We start from the raw sequence: 19,977 nt of genomic DNA on the forward strand, positions 1-19,977 counted from the left end.
GCTGCTTGTGGCCCATGGGCCTTAGGTTGCCAACCCCTGCTCATGACCTTCCAATCACTTGTAGCTGTGCCACCTGGTTTTGCTGGTACAGTGGTGCCTCGTAAGACGAAATTAATCCGCTCCGTGAGGCTCTTCGTATAGCGGTTTTTTCGTCTTGCAAAGCAAGCCCATTGACAGCTTAGCGGATTAGCGCTACAGCTGTCAAGCGGCTTCCAGCGATCAGCTGTTAAGCAGCTTATCAGCGGAACAGCTGATAAGCGGCTTAGCGGCTTCAGAAAAGGGCGGAAAAAGCGGAAAAAAACCGCGGGGGGATGCAAGATTTTTTTCGTCTTGCGAAGCAACCCCATAGGGGAATTCGTTTTGCGAAGCGCCTCCAAAACGGAAAACCCTTTCGTCTAGCGGGTTTTTCGTCTTGCGAGGCGTTCGTCTTGCGGGGCACCACTGTACAGTCATACCTCTTGTTACATTCGGTTCAGGTGACGTCTTTTCAGGTTGTGTCCCACGGCGACCTGGAAGTACCGGAAAGGGTTACTTCAGGGTTTTGCCGCTCGTGCATGCGCAGAGGTGGCGGCCCGCGCGGACACAAGTTGCGTTCCTTTCTGGTTACGAACTGGCCTCCAGAACAGAACCTGTTCACAACCAGAGGTACCACTGTATGTGATTGAACCCCCAAATAGTTGCAGTTTGGAAACAATGAGATTAAACTCTGGCGTTGTATGTAGCCATGGCATTAGAAGTTCTCGACGTTTTGGCTCAAGGTCCAGCAAATTCACAAGGCACAAAACTGGGAAAAACCCCTGGAGCTGCCTTTTCCTTATTCCGTCTTCGGATTAACCTTTCATTAAAGGTTCCCTGACCTTTAATGTGGCCGACTCTGGGGTTGCGGCGCTCATCTCACTTTATTGGCCGAGGGAGCCGGAGCACAGCTTCCGGGTCATGTGGCCAGCATGACTAAGCCGCTTCTGGAGAACCAGAGCAGCGCACAGAAACGCTGTTTACCTTCCCACTGGAGTGGTACCTATTTATCTACTTGTACTTTGATGTGCTTTCAAACTGCTAGGTTGGCAGGAGCAGGGACCGAGCAACGGGAGCTCACCCCGTTGCGGGGATTCGAACAGCCGACCTTCCGATCAGAAAGCCCTAGGCTCTGTGGTTTAACCCACAGCGCCACCCGCGTCCCTAACCCTTCATTGGGTGAGCGTAAACGTTGGAAGTGGGTTGAGATGGCTATTTTTGCAATGCTGTTGCGGAGAGTTGCGCAATGCCATCAGCAGGTCCTGATATTAAAGAGAAACAATATTCTGAATGAATCAAAAAGGACACGAAAATCAGACACAGAGGTGTGTCAGGTGCTCATTAACCACCCCCCTGCAGTTGTGAAGTCCTCAAACGCCCACCCCACATTTGCAGGGACTTTTTCCATTTATTTTCACCAGCTGGGTTTTACCGTAAGCGCCGAAATCATCGCGAAAGCAAAGGGCCCCTCGCCGCCGCCTTTTTCGAGTTCTGCTCCGCTCGAGTAGGCTTCTTTTCCCGTAAGATATTTGCATTTCTCCAAGGATTCTGCTCTACATGCAAATAGAATTAAAAATGTAAGCATATGTGCGGCGTTAAGCGCTTTTTTAGAAAAAAGAGTTTTGCATTTCAGAATTGGCTGTGACAAAGGGGAAGTGATTTTTAAATGGGGGGGGCGCGTTCTGGGTGGCAGTTGCCTTGACAAAAGTCTCTTAACAGCTGTATGTGTGATTCTTTTTTTGGATGGTGGAAAGAAACAGCACCATTCACACACACACAGGTATAAGCTGTTAGTTTCCTGTTTTGCTGTTTAACCGGCAATTATCAAGGGTCTCCAGCCACAGGGTTTCAGCATCTGTGTTTCATCCTGTTTTTGTCTTTTTCCCCCTCGTCTCTCTGTGTTCCCCTCCCTTCTCTGTCTCTCTCCAGATAAGAGCTGCTAGCATTTAAGAAATCACATTCAGCAGCTTTGCAAATATGCTGGTATCTGCTTGAATCCTGGAGGCATTCCAGGGCTTTGAGAGGTCATGAGGTTGGAAACCTCTGCTCTCTGCTAATCTGACCATTGGTGCATTTACAGACACGAAACTGTCTTTACTGGCCCCATCTATATCTCAAGATGCCCCCATATCTTGACTGAACAGGTAACCCCCCATGACCTGTGCTTGTCCTTCTCCCCTCCAACCAGTTCTGTGTTTATTTATTTCATGGGTAGGATCCGGCCCGGGTAGCCGGATCCGGCCCAATCGCCTTCTAAATCTGGGAAACTGTGTGTTTTTACATGAGTAGAATGTGTCCTTTTATTTAAAATGCATCTCTGGGTTATTTGTGGGGCATAGGAATGCGTTCATTTCCCCACCCCACCCCCAAAATATATATAGTCTGGCCCCCCACAAGGTCTGAGGGACAGTGGACCCGGCCCCCTGCTGAAAAAGTTTGCTGACCCCTGATTTATTTCATAAAATCTACATACCGCTTGATTGTAAAAACAAAACAAAAACCAACAACCTCAAAGCATTTATTATTGTTATTATTATTATTATTATTATTATTAATTAATTAATTAATATAATTAATCAATGTTATTAATTAATTAATCAATCAATTAATCAATTTTTATTTATACCTCGCCCTTCCCAGTTCAAAAACCGGGCTGAGGGTGGCTAACAACAAATTTAAAACACTTAATTATAAAACAAAATTATTAGTGAAAACAAAACATCCAAAGAATTGAAGCCAGCAATGACCTAAGAAAACCACACACACACACACACACACACACACACACACACACACACACCGGGATTCTGAATATCTGGGCAGACTTGCCTAAGCAAAAATGTTTTTAACGGGCAGCGAATGAAGTTCACGGAAGATCCCTGCCTGGAGTCAAGAGGCAGAGAGTTCCAAAAAGTGAGAGGTGGTTTTGCATAGTGGTTAGCGTTTTCAGAGCAGGAACTGGGAGACCAGAGTTCAGATCCTCACTCGGGCATGCAGCTCGCTGGGTGACTGTTGCCCAGTTGCTGTCTTCAAAGGCCTGGAAACAATGCCTTATGAGGAGTGGCTAAGGGAGCTGGTCATGTTTAGCCTGGAGAAGAGGAGGTTAAGGGGTGATATGATAGCCATGTTCAAATATATAAAAGGATGTCACGTAGAGGAGGGAGAAAGGTTGTTTTCTGCTGCTCCAGAGAAGCGGACACGGAGCAATGGATCCAAACTACAAGAAAGAAGATTCCACCTAAACATTAGGAATGACGTCCTGACAGTAAGAGCTGTTTGACAGTGGAATTTGCTGCCAAGGAGTGTGGTGGAGTCTCCTTCTTTGGAGGTCTTTAAGCAGAGGCGTGACAACCATATGTCAGGAGTGCTCTGATGGTGTTTCCTGCTTGGCAGGGGGTTGGACTCGATGGCCCTTGTGGTCTCTTCCAACTCTATGATTCTATGATTCTCTGAGCCTAACCCAACTCACAGAGCTGTTCTTGGGATTTAACGAGGAAGCGGAATAACCAAGCACATCAACTCAAGCTCCTAGGAGGTAGCACGTTTTATGCTCACTCCAAGAAGCACAGCCCACAGCTGCAAGCCTGCGGGATACCTAATTAGGTGCATTGTTAACCTGTGGAACTCCCTCCCACAGGATGGCTTTAAAAGAGGATTGGGAAAAATTGTGGAGGAGAAAAAGGCTCTCAGTGGCTGCTATCCAGGATGGCTGGGTTGTGCCTCCACCGTCGGAGGCAGTGATGCTTCTGAATACCAGCTGCTGGAAACAACTGGAGAGGAGAGGGGTCTTGTGTTCGAATCCTGCTTGCCTGTTTCCCACAGGCTGCTGGACTAGATGGGCCACGGGAGGCAGCGAAGAACTGAACACGCTTTCCTCCTTGTGTGCATTTCTTTACGTAATTTCCCCCTATTTTGGGGGTGGGCACACTTTTTTGAGTGTTGCATGATATCGCAAAAAGTTCAAAATTCAAAATGCGATTCTGTTCCGATCAGAGCACATTTGGAGTTCGAGGTATGCAGAGAAGACTTCAAAAAACAGTGCCCCAAAATACATACCTGGACTTGTTTTGATTAATGTCTGCAGGAAACTTTGTGGATACAAAAACCTTAACAATTATTCACAAAGGAAACGGGTTTATAAGAAGTAAATAAGGAGGCCAGATACAGGATAAAGGAAGTCTTTTATTTGGTTGGTTGTATTGTATTTATGCTCATTGTATGTTATGTTCATGTTTAATGAGGGTGGGTTTCTGTATTGGGGGATGGGGGGTTTATGTTAATGATTTAAATAAAATTTCCAATAAAAATTAAAAAATTGAGTTCAAAGTATGGTTTGCATGGGAAATCTACATTGCCTGCCTTTGCTGCCTTTAAAATATTCCGCGTGAATATTCCTGGCTTGCAAAGAAAGCAAAATCGCAGCAGCTTTTGTGTGTTTGTTGTTTTGCGGTCTCACGGTCGCTGTGAGCGCTGCTCCGGCTGAATTGCAAAAGGCACTTGAAGATTCGAGTCCGAGGCCCGGGCGGATGATGAGACAGTAACCTACTTTCTGTTTCTGGTTGACAGCCCAGATGCAGACCAGGAAATCTGCAAACAGCTAGTGTGTGTGAGAGAGAGACAGAGAAACAGCCAGTCATTCTTGAGTTCTTGGCGCTGCCGTCCGTTGCCAAGGGCGTAGGATTGGGTGGCCTGCGTGTCGGGGAGACTGGCATGCGCGGAGCATGTTCCTTGTGTCTATGTGAGGAAGAACACTGCGGCCTCAAAAGTTAAATGTCACCATAGGTCGCTTCTGATTTTAATGCGGCAGGCAGGCGCACTATGCGTTCCTACCCGGGGAACTTGGAATTCTGCCAACGTCATGGCAAGCGCCACCAATGTGCAGCTGAAAGGGCGCGGGACGCTGAAGCTTGTGGTGCTTCTCACAGCTCTGTGGTGGCGCCCAAATTTGAAATATCGCCGGGTGACGCATGGGGGCGTTCGTTTCTTGAGCTCGCGCACAATTGTCCGTGCAAAACCACTTCCAGGTGTTAATAATAATAATAAAATTTTATTTATATCCTGCCCTCCCCAGCCGAAGCCGGTCTCAGAGCGGCTAACAACAGTAAAAGTAACACAGTTTACATAAAATCACAATCAATTAATTGAAATACATTCTAAAATCAATTCAGAATCAAATTAATGGCAACCATTGGGCTAGAGTTCTATGAGGATTACAGAAGGAGGGGGTCAGACTGTGCCTTGGCCAAAGGCCTGGTGGAACAACTCCTGCAGAAAGATGTTAAGTCCCGAAGGGCCCTAGTCTCTTGTGACAGAGCGTTCCACCAGATCGGGGCCACGGCCGAAAAAGCCCTGCCTCTGGTTGAGGCCAGCCTAACCTCCCTGTGGCCAGGGACTTCCAAGATGTTTTTGTTTGAAGACCATAAGGCCCTCCGTGGGACATACCAGGAGAGGTGCTCTTCCCACGTGCATTCCCCATGTAAATGCTCACGATTGCAGAGTTGGAGAAATTCTAACACACTGCTTTGTTGTTTAGTCATGTCTGACTCTTCATGACCCCCTGGACCAGAGCACGCCAGGCACTCCTGTCTTCCACTGCCTCCCGCAGTTTGGTCAAACTCATGCTGGTAGTTTCAAGAACACCATCCAACCATCTAATTCTCTCTCGTCCCCTTCTCCTTGTGCCCTCCATCTGGGTTATTTGTGGGGCATAGGAATTCCTTCATTTTTTCCACCCTTCAAATATATTTTTCAAAATGTAGTCCGGCCCCCCACAAGGTCTGAGGGATAGCGGACCGGCCCCCTGCTGAAAAAGTTTGCTGACCCCTGGGCTAGAACCAGAGGAAATGCGGTTTCTGCCTTTATATCTGGGAGTGAAGGCGGGGACTCAAATCCCTTGGCACCCTTAGCAGCGAGCAGTGCATCATTTTTATTATTCCTGACCGAACTTGTTGCGTTTTGGCAGCGCAGCAGGAAGATAATCCTGTTTTATGCTTTTTGCCTGTTGGATTAAAGATGCAAAATACGAGTATTATTATTTTTTTATTCCCGGAGCTGTGGAATACTGCTTCAGAGCCTATTTGCAATGTGGAATACTACCCACCTTCGATCATCCAAATGCTGGCTTCGTCTTACCTTGTCCCTGTCGGCTATATTCCTCTAAGCAGGCAAACGTTTGCAAGCGAAGGTTTTCCCCACCTGTATTCTCCCACCCTCTAATTTTATTAGCTTGAGTTAGCTGCTCCCTCTTCGAGCAGGATGCTAGCGTTCTTCACCTCACGTGACCCCCCTGTGCCTTTCGCGGTATTGAACGAAGGGTGCTCTGTTGCATCACAGTAGAAAAGCGCTGTCTGGGTGGGTTAGAGGAAACTTTTTTTAAAAAAAAAATATTTATTGCTTTTCCAACAATTTAAACACTACAAAAAAAAATGAACAATACAATACAATACAATACAAAAACACTACATAACACTAACACATTAAACTAACAAAACAAAACAAAAACAGTTTAGAACACATCAAAGAATTTCAATATCTTATCTTTCATTCGCTTATTTCAACGACCCCCTCACACCTCCCTTTTTGTATTCCACTTCTGTTAATTGTTTCAGCAATTCCTTTCCATCTTCCTCTGTTTTCTATCCTATAATTATCTTAACATACTCTAACCTTAATTTTTCCTTTAATACACTAATAATCTTTTTGTACTCAGTTCCTTGTAACATTTCTACTAAAGCCATATAACTTCATTCCAACATTTTTCTAACATTCATTAATTTTACAGTATTTCTGTAAATAGTCTTTAAACTTTTTCCAGTCTTCTTCCACCGACTCTTCTCCCTGGTCTCGGATTCTGCCAGTCATTTCCGCCAGTTCCATATAGTCCATCAACTTCATCTGCCATTCTTCCCGGGTGGGTAAAGCTTGTGTCTTCCAATACTTCGCCATGAGTATTCTTGCTGCTGTTGTTGCATACATAAAAAAAGTTCTGTCCTTCTTTGGCACCAATTGGCCGACCATGCCCAGGAGAAGAAACTGTTCCTGCCAAGGACGTTCCCTTCTGGACCTTGTGTTCTCCTAAGCCCTGCAACTTTTGGATCAGTTAACAAAAAGAAATGGTGAAAAAGTTTCCTTCCTCCAGCAGATTGTTGCATTCCTTTTTTGGGGAACCTTCAAGGTGCGAGGTGGCCTTGTTGGGAGACAGGGCAAAAAACGATAGCTCAGTCGGTTAGAGCTCAGTGCCTGGTTAACGCCACAGTCATGGGTTCGATTTAGGACTTAAATATGTAAGGATAGGATTTAAGATGTTTAAAGCTAATTTAGAAAGAATGAAAGATGTTACGTGACCAAGTTAATTTTTTGAGAAAATTGATTTTGGAAAACTGTCAAAATGATATCTAATGAAATTCAACCAAGGGGATTTGAAGAAGTCACTTAATAATGTCATCAAGATTGGTTTAATTATAAATGGGATGTATGTGTGTTTGTTTTAAATTTTTGGAAAATTAATTTTAATAATTTGAAAAAAAGAGATGAGGTCAGGGATTGGTGGAGTGGTTTTGCTGGCACAAAGGCAGCTTTTGTTCCTAACTTTGCAGGAAATAGCATCCCCCCCCCTTGTGTTTTTTACCAGCGATGGGCATCGCCTCCTACTTTTGCCTCCCTCTCAGCTTTCTGACACCAACCAACCGCCTGCGTCAGCAGAAACATTCAGAAAGAGGGGAGCTTATTGGCAGAAATACTGATTTGCAAGTGTGTGGGAAGCGATTCTATTTAAGTGACGTGCGCACAGAACCGTGAAAGTTGGCCACCGTGTTTAATCTCATTGCGAGGCCTTGAGAAAGCAGATAAAAGGGTGCAAGGTGATCTCACGTTTCTGCAGGAATGCAGGGGGAAATAACTAATACGTCTTGCAGGCTCCAAGCCTTGTTTGACAGGTAGCCTTCTGAGAGGCTCAGGACTGCAGATCTGTTACTAATATCAGAATAAACGCTAGCAGGTGTGCTGTTGAAGTCAACAACGTGAGGGATATTGCTTTTGACCACTGAGTTCAGCCGTAAATGTCAGTGAAATTGCCAGAGGTGTGGTGTTGCCTGTGTGTTCCCCCCGCCTTCCTACGGCACTGTGTGCATTTAAATGAAAATTGTCACAGCCTATCTTGGAATCTTTGGTACTAATGGACACCAGCAGTCTTAGTTCAGTATAGTTATATGCCAAGTTAAAGATGTGTGTATGCAAAAAATATAAAAAATTCACCATTTTGAGTCAAGCATTGCGTTTGCTTTTCGTTTTGTTCTTGCCTGTTAAATCCCGTGAACTATTTGAAAGGAGGATGTGATTTTCAGGCCTATTCTGCCCTTAAACCAGAACCAAGCCATTTTGAGACAGGCTGCAATGTCTCTTGCTCTTACCAGTTTGTTTATTTATTTTTATTCAACTGGTGGCCTTGTGCCTGGCATCGCATGGAAATTCCCAGAAACCAGAAGATCTGATTTTGAAATCGCCGGTGAAAATCAGTTCCGTTCTGAAAAGCTCCCTCCGCCATCTTGATTCAGATTGGCACCCGGTTGTCTCAAGAATGGAAACAGAATCCTGTCCCTTCCTCTCAGGAGGCAGTGTGCCAAAAGAGGTGTCCAAATGCAGAGCCGACGACTTTCCAGAATATATAGCAGACGAATTATCCGGGTTGGAAAATCCCCAGGCGCCTGCTTACTCAGGTACCTGAAAATTGCAGCATGCTCATTGTTGGCTAGCAAAGTGTGGTTTAATCAGAGTCAGTTTAGCATGGGAAGTAAGCTTCCAATTTGGATCCTGCCCAGGCAGGATCTTGCCTCAAGACTTCTTCTCAGTGGGGTGATTTGAAATTTCTGCCAGCTGAGAGCACATCATGTAGAGTTTCCTTGGAAGTTTGCTCCTCGGATAGGTTTGCTTGACATTGGTCAATTGGAGATGGGTCATTGAGGTTGGTCTTTTGTCTCTGCTGTGTGTGTGTGTGTACACATGTATACTGTATATGTCTGATACAAACACTGGGTCACAGGAATGGGTGGCCCATTAGCTTTGGGGCCAGATCTCTGTGAACTTGACCAGTTCTTCTCCATACAGGATGCACTCATCCAAAGGGAGTGGGTGGCGCTGTGGTCTAAAACACGGAGCCTCTTGGGCTTGCTGATCTGAAGGTCAGCGGTTCGAATCCCTGTGATGGAGTAAGCTCCTGTTGCTCTGTCCCACCTCCTGCCAACCTAGCAGTTCGAAAACATACCAGTTGTTGTTTAGTTGTGTCCGACTCTTCGTGACCCCATGGACCAGAGCATGCCAGGCACTCTTGTCTTCCACTGCCTCCCGCAGTTTGGTCAGACTCATGTTCGTAGCTTCGAGAACACCGTTCAACCATCTTATCCTCTGTCGTCCCCTTCTCCTTGTGCCCTCCATCCTTCCCAACATCAGGGTCTTTTCCAGGGAGTCTTCTCTTCTCATGAGGTGGCCAAAGTCTTAGAACCTCAGCTTCAGGATCTGTCCTTCCAGTAAGCACTCAGGGCTGATTTCCTTCAGAATGGAGAGGTTTGATCTTCTTGCAGTCCATGGGACTCTCAAGAGTCTCCTCCAGCACCATACCAGTGCAAGTAGATAAATAGGTACCACTGTGACAGGAAGGTAAACGGCATTTCCGTTCACTCTGGTTTCCGTCACGGTGTCCCGTAGCGCCAGAAGCGGTTTAGTCCTGCTGGCCACATGACCCGGAAAGCTGTCTGTGGACAAACGCCAACTCCCTCATCCTGAAAGCGAGATGAGCGCTGCAACCCCATAGTCGTCTTTGACTGGACTGAACCGTCCAGGGGTCCTTTACCTTTACCTTTTTTTATGGCACCCATCCAATTCATTATGCTCTGCCCTGCAAGTCCATTCCAGCTGGATGTTGAGGCAGGCCCTTTGCAGAACCACAGATTTGCACGTGCTACGTTGGAAACCCAGTTCTGCCTCAGTTTCCTGGCCCTGCAGGCTCCCAGGAACGCCTTCCTGTTTCGCCCGGCTTTCACAGGAGTGCCCTAATTATTGGTTGGTGCAGTTTTACTTCTGCAGCCTGGGCTTTGTTTTAATTATGTGGTCTGTGATTTAATTAGATATTGCACAATGGGTTATATAATAAACATAGTACACACTCACTTACACACACACTGTCCCGGTAAAGTGCCCATCATGGGAAGAAGAGAAGAGAAAAGGCTGGTATATTTTCACCAACATTTGGAGGGGTGCAATATCTATCTGTCTATTTATTTATCTATCTATTGCACTCTCCCACCTAGCACTTTCTTCTTCTACAAAGTTCCCTTTCTGTTGAGTCTAGAGCATGGGTAGGCAATCTAAGGCCCGGGGGCCGGATCTGGACCAATCGCCTTCTAAATCCGGCCTGCGGACGGTCTGGGAACCAGTGTGTTTTTACATGAGTAGAATGTGCTCTTTTATTTAAAATGCATCTCTGGGTTATTTGTGGGGCCTGCCTGGTGTTTTTACATGAGTAGAATGTGTCCTTTTATTTGAAATGCATCTCTTGGTTATTTTGGGGGCATAGGAATTTGTTCATTTCCCCACAAAAAAAATATGGTCCGGCCCCCCACAAGGTCTGAGGGACACTGGACCGGCCCACTGCTGAAAATGTTTGCTGATCCCTGGTCTAGAGACCGAGAAAATCAAGTAAGGATTTGAGCTCGCAGCCGCAAAATGTAATGATGGATGCTATCTTTTAAGATGTGGAACAGTCTCCCTTGGGAGGTTGTGGACAAATCCTTCCTTGGAGGTTTTTAAGCAGAGATTTCCTGGCCATCTGCACATGGATTAGCTGAGACTCCTGCATTGAAAGGGGTTGGGCTAGATGACCGCTGGGGTTCCTTCCAGCTCTACGATTCTATGTCCTTTGCATCAGTGTTTGAAATTAGGAGTGTTTTGCGAATGGCACATGTCCGTTTGCGGCCACGTGGAGATCTCTGGGATCCCAGGTTGATGACAGATTTCTCCATCTCTTGTCCTTCCAGCTTTCCTAAACAGGTAAGAAGATTAACTTATTTATTGCATTTATATCCTACCTTTTCCTCCAAGGAGTACATGGTTCACCCCTTTCCTCAGGTAATCCCTACAACGACCCTGTGAGGTAGGTTGACTGTGAGGTAGACTGTGGTATGCAACAACAGCAGCAAGAATACTTACTGCAAAGTATTGGAAGACACAAGATCTACCCACCCTGGAAGAGTGGCAGATGAAGGTGATGGACTATATGGAATTGGCGGAAGTGACTGGCAGAATCCGAGACCTCGGAGAAGAGTTGGTGGAAGAAGACTGGAAGAAATTTAACAACTATTTGCAGAAACACTGTAAAATTAATGAATGTTAAAATGATGTTGGATTAAAAATAAGTGGCAATAGCAACAAAGTTAATAAGAATATGCAAAAAGGAATTGATAATGGATGGAAATATAGAGTTATAATATGTTAAGATATAGAGTTAAGATAAATGAAAGAGGGCAAGGATTTGCTGATTTGATTATGTAAATGGGATTACAAAAAGGGGAGGTGTGAGGAGGTCAAGGAAACAAGCTAATGAGTTTAAAGTTATAAAAAATGGATTTGTTTTTAATTTTTTCTTATTTTTTCGTCTTTTGTATTTTGTATTTTTATTTTTTATGTATTTTTGTATTTATGTCTTTGTAAAATCTTAATTTTACAAAGTGCAGTGCATGGGACGCAGGTGGCGTTGTGGGTTAAAGCCTCAGCGCCTAGGACTTGCCGATCGAAAGGTCGGCGGTTCGAATCCCTGCGGCGGGGTGCGCTCCCGCTGCTCGGTCCCAGCGCCTGCCAACCTAGCAGTTCGAAAGCACCTCCGGGTGCAAGTAGATAAATAGGGACCGCTTACCAGCGGGAAGGTAAACGGCGTTTCCGTGTGCGGCTCTGGCTCGCCAGAGCAGCGATGTCACGCTGGCCACGTGACCCGGAAGTGTCTCCGGACAGCGCTGGCCCCTGGCCTCTTAAGTGAGATGGGCGCACAACCCCAGAGTCTGTCAAGACTGGCCCGTACGGGCAGGGGTACCTTTACCTTTACCTTTTTTAAAATCTTAATAAATATTCTATAAAAAAAAGGTGAGGAGAGGCTGTGACTGACTTCAAGGTCACCCAGTGCACTTCATGACACACTGGGGATTTGAACCCCAATCTCGCGGGTCCTATTCCACTGTGCCACATGTGGCTTCCTAGAGCCCTTCTGCTGTTGGGTAGCTCTGTCAATTTTAAGTAGGTAAATAAATAAATTTGGGGACAGCAAAATGTCACTTAGAGAAGGATCTGAAACATTTTCCTTGAAGCTTGCATTTGTTTCATTCTGGATTGTTTCATTGAATGTTTTGATGTGTTGTATAGAGCTTAGAGATACAGTGGTACCTCTGGTTGCAAACAGGATCCGTTCCGGAGACCCGTTCGCAACCTGAACAGAACGCAGCCTGCGTCTGGGCAGGTTGTAATTTCCCACTTCTGCGCATGCGCGTGGCATCATTTTGCACATCTGCGCATGCTCGAGCGGCAAAACCCAGAAGTAACCTGTTCTGTTACTTCTGGGTCGCCGCGGGACGCAACCTAAAAACACTCAGCCTGAAGCAAACTTAACATGAGGTATGACTGTATTGGTAAAGGTTAAGTCCAGTCGCAGACGCCTGGGGTTGCAGCGCTCATCTCATTTTACAGGCTGAGGGAGCCGGCATTTGTCCGCAGACAGTTTTTCCGGGTCATGTGGTCAGCATGACTAAGCCGCTTCTGGAGCAATGGGACACCGTGAAGGAAACCAGAGCAGTGCATGGAAATGCCGTTTACCTTCCCGCCGCAGCGGTACCTATTTGTGTACTTGTACTAGTGTGCTTTCGAACTGCTAGGTTGGCAGGAGCTGGGACAGAGCAACGGGAGCTCACCCCGTCGCACGGATTCGAACCGCTGACCTTCAAACTTTCCTCTATTCACTTTGGGGATGAGTTTAGAGGTTTAGTTTAGAGGTCCCGGGCCCTAAGGAAGTCAAGACTATCCTCCACAAGGGCCAGGGCCTTTTCAGTGATGGCTCCGACCTGGTGGAATGCTCTGCCCCATGAGACTAGGGCCCTTCAGGGTTTAACCTCCTTCCGTCGGGCCTGTAAGACAGAGCTATTCCGCTTGGCCTTTAATTTGAATTCAGCCTGACCTTTTATTTCCCTCCCCCTCCCCTTTTATGAAGATCACCCACTCTGAGACCCCACAGCTCATTCTCCCCTGGCCTCCTTGCTGGCCCAAGTAGAATCAGTTCAGCCAGCTAGCCCTGGGGATTATCTAATGCTTATTTCCCCTAAATTGGTTTTTGAATTTTATTGTTATTCGTGTTTTTATACTGTATTTTATGCTGCTTTTATAATTAAGCGTTTTAAATTTGTTGTTAGCCGCCCTGAGCCTGGTTTTTGAACCGGGAAGGGCAGGGTATAAATAAAATATTATTATTATTATTATTATTATTATTATTATTATTATTATTATTATTATTTCCATAAACTCCTTACTTGCCTTTTCACTAAACTAAAAATTGCTAAAAGCTGCAAGCGTCCCTCATAGTGGAGCTTTCTCCATCCATTTGATATTTTTGGTTGCCCTTTGCTGAACTTTTCCCAGCTCTGCAACTTCCTTTTTTGTGGCAAACCAAGGATGGGTTTTCCACAATCTCTGGTGGAAGCCAACTTCCATTCCTCATCCTCCTGAGGTGCCCAGCTGTTCACTGGCTCCCAGAGTTGAGTATCTCAGAAAGACAGAGAGACACTTGGCAAGCAATGAATGCAGGCCCCCGTTTTCCCTCCCCCAGTGGAGTTTTGGAGCTGGACTATGACAAAGTCGCTAGACCTTGCAAAGTTGGAAGGGGGCGATGCTTAGCACATATAGCCTGGGAGATGCAGAAGCTGGCAAGCGAAGCGTAGGGAGGAAACAAACCAGGGACGTTTTCCGTTTGTTTGCATTGGTGTGGGTGAGCTGGTCTGGAGAACGGCGAGTTTGGCATTAGAAAAGTCCAGATCATGGCTTGGCATGTTGGAATGCCACTCCATGTGTAAAGAGGAAAGAATAATACGAGCAGGCAGAGAGAGGCCTGGACGCGTTAATTACGGCATTGGGAAGCTTGGGAACTGATGTACAGGTGAAAATTGAAAAATTAGGATATCATGGAAAAGTTCGTTTATTTCAGTGCAGTGGTACCTCGGGTTGCATATGCTTCAGCTTACAGATGCTTCCGGTTACAGCCTCCGCTAACCCAGAAATAGTACCTCGGGTTAAGAACTTTGCTTCAGGATGAGAACAGAAATCGTGCGGCAGCAGCGGAAGGCCCCATTAGCTAAAGTGGTACTTCAGGTTAAGAACAGTTTCAGCTTAAGAACAAATTAAGTACTTAACCTGAGGTACCACTGTAATTCAACTTAAAAGGTGAATCTGAGCTCCCATTGCTCAGTCCCTGCTCCTGCCAACCTAGCAGTTCGAAAGCACGTCAAAGTGCAAGTAGATAAATAGGTACTGCTCCGGCGGGAAGAAAAACACCGTTTCCGTGCGCTGCTCTGGTTCGCTGCTCTGGCTTCGTCATGCTGGCCACATGACCCGGAAGCTGTACGCCGGCTCCCTCGGCCACTAAAGCAAGATGAGCGCCGCAACCCCAGAATTGGTCACGCCAGGACCTAATGGTCAGGGTCCCTTTACCTTTCTCTTATGTATGAGATAGACTCATGACATGCAAAACAAGATACGTCAAGCCTTTATTTGTTATAATTGTGATGATCATGGCATACAGCTGATGAAAACCCCAAATTAACAATCTCAAAAAATTAGAATATTGTGAAAAGGTGCAGTAGCTATTCAATCCATAACCCCTGCAATGGGTTCCTGAGCCTTTAAATGGTCTCTCAGTCTGGTTCAGTAGGAAGCACAATCATGGGGAAAGCTGCTGACCTGACAGTTGTGCAGAAAGCCGTCATTGAGACCCTCCATAAGGAGGAAAAGCCTCAAACGGTAATTGCAGAAGAAGTTGGATCTTCCCAAAGTGCTGAATCGAAGCACATTAATGGAAAGTGATGCGGAAGGGGAAAGTGTGGAAGAAAAAGGTGCACAAGCAGCAGGGATGACCGCAGCCTGGAGAGGATTGTCGGGGAAAGACCTTTCAAACGTGTTGGGGACATTCACAAGGAGTGGACTGAGGCTGGAGTTAGTGGAGTTTTCATCAGCTGTACACCATAATCAAGCAGGACTCGAGTGCGAGAGCTGGTGTGTGAGATTCGGAAGTATTGCTTTGTCCAGTTGTGGAGGCTGATCTCATGTCAGCAAAGTGGCCTGTTCCTCCGTTCTCTTGGTGCATATTCATTCGGACCCATCTTCTTGTATTCAAATACCCCAGTTTAGTGCCAGACAAACTTAACTGCCCCCCTTGGTGTGTTTTTTCCCTTGCCAGGCCCCTTTGGTAGCTCACAAATTCTCTCCTTGCTGCTGCGCTGCTCCAGGCCTTGGCAGGCTGCCACCCCAGAGCTAGAGCACTCTTGCCTTTGCAAAGCTGCCAGTTTAAATGATTATGTTACGATTCCCCGTACAGTTGGCCTCCCTCTTCCCCCTTCTCTCCCTCCCCGGCGCTGCTTTTTCCTCTTAAATTGGCACTTGAGATTGCTAATTGAAGGCAGACATCGCCGCCCGGGACAGAGACGCCTTGCGTTCCCGTCCTTTTCTCTGGAAGACTCCAGTCCCCAAAGGCGACACTCTGCTTTGGGAGGAAAGCGGCAGAAGCGACAGCTGTCTGCAGCGGGGGCGACTCGCAAGGTAGGTCCGGACGCCTGTTTCGGCCACGTCACGAGGAGTTTCTCTGCAAGGTTTTTCCCGGGTCATCCACAGCCTCCTGGAAACTCTGGGAAATTTATTGGCTTCGCTGCGCAAGAGTTATCAGGGTTGGGAAAGTTTCTCCCTTTGAGATTGAGGACTTGCAGCTGTTGGCTCAAAGCGTGGAGTGGGGGGGGGGTTTGGTGGGGAAATCCCAGAAAATGAGGGTTTCTCCCCACTCCGTTTCTGCCGGGGTGGGCTGGGGATAAGCGAGGAGGAAGTGGAGACACCAAGCCGCTTGGAAATAGGCATAAAGGGGGAAGACCTGACGTTATGCGCTTCCAGGCTCTGCAAAGTTGCCAGAGCTGTGCGTTCCTTTGCCGGATCGGCCTTAATTCTTGCAAGCTGGAGTAGTCGAAGGGGCCTGCGGGAAATAAATGCATGCTGCAGGAAGTTTCCTTTCAACCGTGCCCTGGTTGGAGGATGGATGGTGGCTAATGGATTGAGGTTGAATGTTGACAAGACAGAAGTACTGTCTTGGGGGGACAGGGGGCGGGCAGGTGTGGAGGACTTGCTGGTCCTGAATGGTGTTACTGTGCCCCTGAAGGACCAGGGGCACAGCCTGGGAGTCATTTTGGACTCACAGCTGTTCATGGAGGTGCAGGTCAATTGGGTGTCCAGGGCAGCTGTTTACCAGCTCCACCTGGTACGCAGGATGAGACCCTACCTGCCCGCAGACTGTCTCACCAGAGTGGTACATGCTCTGGTTTCTCCCGCTTGGACTACTGCAATGCGCTCTACGTGGGGCTACCTTTGAAGGTGACCCGGAAACTACAACTAATCCAGAATGCGGCAGCTAGACTGGTGACTGGGAGCGGCCGCTGAGACCATGTAACACCGGTCTTGAAAGACCTACATTGGCTCCCAGTATGTTTCTGAGCACAATTCAAAGTGTTGGTGTTGACCTTTAAATTCCTAAACGGCCTCGGCCCAGTATACCTAAAGGAGCGTCTCCACCCCCATCGTTCTGCCCGGACGCTGAGGTCCAGCGCCAAGGGCTTCTGGCAGTTCCCTCATTGCGAGAAGCCAAGTTACAGGGAACCATTCAGAGGGCCTTCTTGGTAGTGGCACCCACCCTGTGGAACACCCTCCTATCAGATGTCAAAGAGATAAACAACTACCTGACATTCAGAAGACATCTTAAGGCAGCCCTGTTCAGGGAAGTTTTTAATGTGTGACATCTTGGTGTCTTTTTGATCTTTGTGGAAGCCGCAGCCAGATGGGCGGGGTACAAATAATAAATTATTATTATTATTATTATTAAGCATTGCAGCCGCTTGCACAATGCTTAACGTTGGCCCCGTGCTAGGTGCTGTACAGCAAGATGGAGATGGGAGGTGAGGTCTCTGTCGCAGAGATGGTTGGATGACAGCAAAACCCAGCCAGACGGGCGGGGTACAAATAAAAAAAATATTATTATTATTATTTAGGAAAAGCTGTTGAAGGGTAGGAAGGACTCCTTCAGAAGGGGGTGGTGGAGACTTCTAAGCAGAGGCTGGATGCCCATCTTTCCAACTGCAATTCCTGCATTGCAAGGGATTGGGCTAGATGACCGCTGAGGTTCCCTCCCCATTCTGCAATCCTGTGAATCTGCACCATGCCACTCCTCCTGGCAGAAGCCAAGCAGGTCTGCACCTGCTCACTGCCGAGATGGGTTTCATAATGGGGAAAAGGTGGACTGCAAATGAAAGAGAATCGATGTGCTAGATTGATAAAATGGGCAGGGATTGAGTTTTGCAGCGAGATCCATTTACCATTGTGTTTATATTCCTTTTTTTATTTTCTGGTTCACTGTCTTAATCCGTTTTGCTCTCTATTGCTTATTTGTTGTGAAGCCACCCAGAGGACTTCTCTCCCTGCCCCCAGCCGGCCAAATATTTTATGGTTTTCTCTTTATTGATCTCGTTGGGGGTGGATTGATCCTGTTGGGTTGCGAGTTTCATCAGCAAACCTTCCTCTTTTATTTGCATTATAGAGCTTTCATTGTTCAGAGAGCTTCAGCATAGGTGATCATCAGCAATAGAAACTCGGATCATGGAATCAGAGAACTGTAGATTTGGAAGGGGGACCCCAAGGTCATCTATTCCAACCCTCTGCAAATGCAGGAATCTCAGCTAATAGTTGCCAGATGGCATCTTAAACCTAGGTTAGCGTTGCCACAACAGAATGTCTACGGTGCCTCTTTTCTCCCAATGGAGTTGTTGTTTTCATTTCTACACTGCTTTATATTTTAAAGGAAAAAAATCTCAGCGGTTTACAACGCATTAAAACACCGAATGAAACAATCCAGAATGAAACAAAATTCAGGCTTCCAGGAAAATATTTCAGATCCTTCTTTTAAGTGGCAGTTGGCTTTCTCCATATTTAGTCACCTGCCTCATTTATATAGCTGCCCCATAGCAGAAGAAGTCTAGGAAACCAGGATTGTCTAGTGGTTAGAGCAGGCATAGGCAAACTTGGCCCTCCAGATGTTTTGAGACTACAATTCCCATCGTACCTGACCACTGGTCCTGTTAGCAAGGGATGATGGGAGTTGTAGTTCTAAAACATCTGGAGGGCCGAGTTTGCCTATGCCTGGGTTAGAGTGATAGACTAGGACCAGGGGGATCCAGATTCAAATCTTCCGCTGGGGATTTGCCACCACCTGACACCAGAACAGTGTGATTCTGGCGTCAGGTTTGTGGCATGGAAGCAGCAGCAGAACACGGAGCGTGGACTGCTGCTTCTCATCCCTGCACAGGAGGGGGTTGGGCTAAATAAGAAGAAGAAGAAGAAGAAGAAGAAGAAGAAGAAGATTGGGCCGGATCCACAAGATGACCCTCGGGTCCTTTTTCCACTCCTCATTTCCACGATCTGTACATTCTCAGGTTTTTGTTCACCGCGTTGATTGCGCAGGAAGCTGTCTTGAGATGTGCAGATGTTTTGGGGGGAGAGGGGTTCACTCATCTCGTGACCGGCTTCCAAAGGAGGGTCCAGCACGCAGCAACCTCTGAAATTAAAGTCACGGCCTACCCTAGCAACCGCGTTGGTGGACCCCTGCAGGCAATAACACGAGTGCTCCTCTCCATTGTGGATGGAGCAATGGACACATTCCTGCATTTATTTAGCGCCTGCATCCCTGTATTTATTTAGCGCCTGCATCCCTGTATTTATTTAGCGCCTGCATCCCTGCATTCATTCAGCGCATGCATCCCTGCATTCATTCAGCGCATGCATCCCTGCATTCATTCAGCCCATGCATCCCTGCATTCATTCAGCGCATGCATCCCTGCATTCATTCAGCGCGTGCATCCCTGCATTCATTCAGCGCATGCATCCCTGCATTCATTCAGCGCATGCATCCCTGCATTCATTTAAACCCTCCGCTCCCTTTCCTCTTTCTAACCCTCCCTTCTGCAACCCACTCCAGTCCTTTCTCTCCCTCCTGCTCCTACAGAGCAACAAAATTCCCTCCCTGCTCCTTTCCAATGCATGGATTTTTCTCCCACTTGCTCCCAAGCGCAGGGGTGGAGCGCCGGACAGAGGTTCCGGTTCGTGAGTAATCGGGAGGTGCGCGAGTCTCTTGCTACCTTTTCCTCCTCCAACCTTTTAACCAGGTCACTGTGAGCACACGCTGGCCTGTCTTTGTGGGTTCGCTGTTGTTCTTGTTGCTTTTTAAGAAAGAAAGAAAAAAACTCAAAGGAAACAGAGGGAGAGAAAGCGGGGGAAAGGGAGACAGGAAGGTGAACTCCCGGAATGTGCATTTTGGCGTCCTTTTTATAGCAGATGCCGTTTCCTTTTGCTTCCAAATGCAGAAGCTCTTTTGACAGCGCCTCTCTCTTTGGAGCTGTCCTGCACATTTCCTGCCGGAGTGGCAGATGTCTGCGGCTATTGGTGGCTTTTGTTCATCGAGGGGGAATAAACCGTCTGGGCGGATGACACTCTGTTGCTTCCTCTCGTGCTCCCTTCCCATCTTTCCAGCTTCCACTTGGCCCCGTATTCATGCAGATGTTTGGGGCGTCCCCCCCCCACCCTTCCCCGCCTCTCCTCCTCCCTCTAACCCTTTCATCTTCCACATCCTGCTTCTCCACA

General features: G+C 47.0%; 1 protein-coding gene across 3 annotated transcripts in view; it reads left to right on the forward strand.

Moving 5' to 3' along the window:
* PTP4A3 (protein tyrosine phosphatase 4A3) overlaps nucleotides 1-19,977 on the forward strand; it is a 104,014-nt gene that overhangs the window by 25,838 nt on the left and 58,199 nt on the right. The window contains exon 1 of one of the 3 annotated variants that reach the window (XM_083749491.1): nucleotides 15,577-15,849. The exons of the other annotated variants lie outside the window; for them this stretch is intronic. The gene's annotated coding sequence lies outside the window, so the exon portion shown is untranslated. Of the gene's footprint in view, nucleotides 1-15,576; nucleotides 15,850-19,977 lie in introns of those variants that run through there. 3 annotated transcript variants of the gene reach the window in all.

Source organism: Podarcis gaigeae, assembly GCF_964106915.1.
Source record: "Podarcis gaigeae genome assembly, chromosome: 7".
In the NCBI taxonomy this organism is placed as follows: Eukaryota; Metazoa; Chordata; class Lepidosauria; order Squamata; family Lacertidae; genus Podarcis; species Podarcis gaigeae.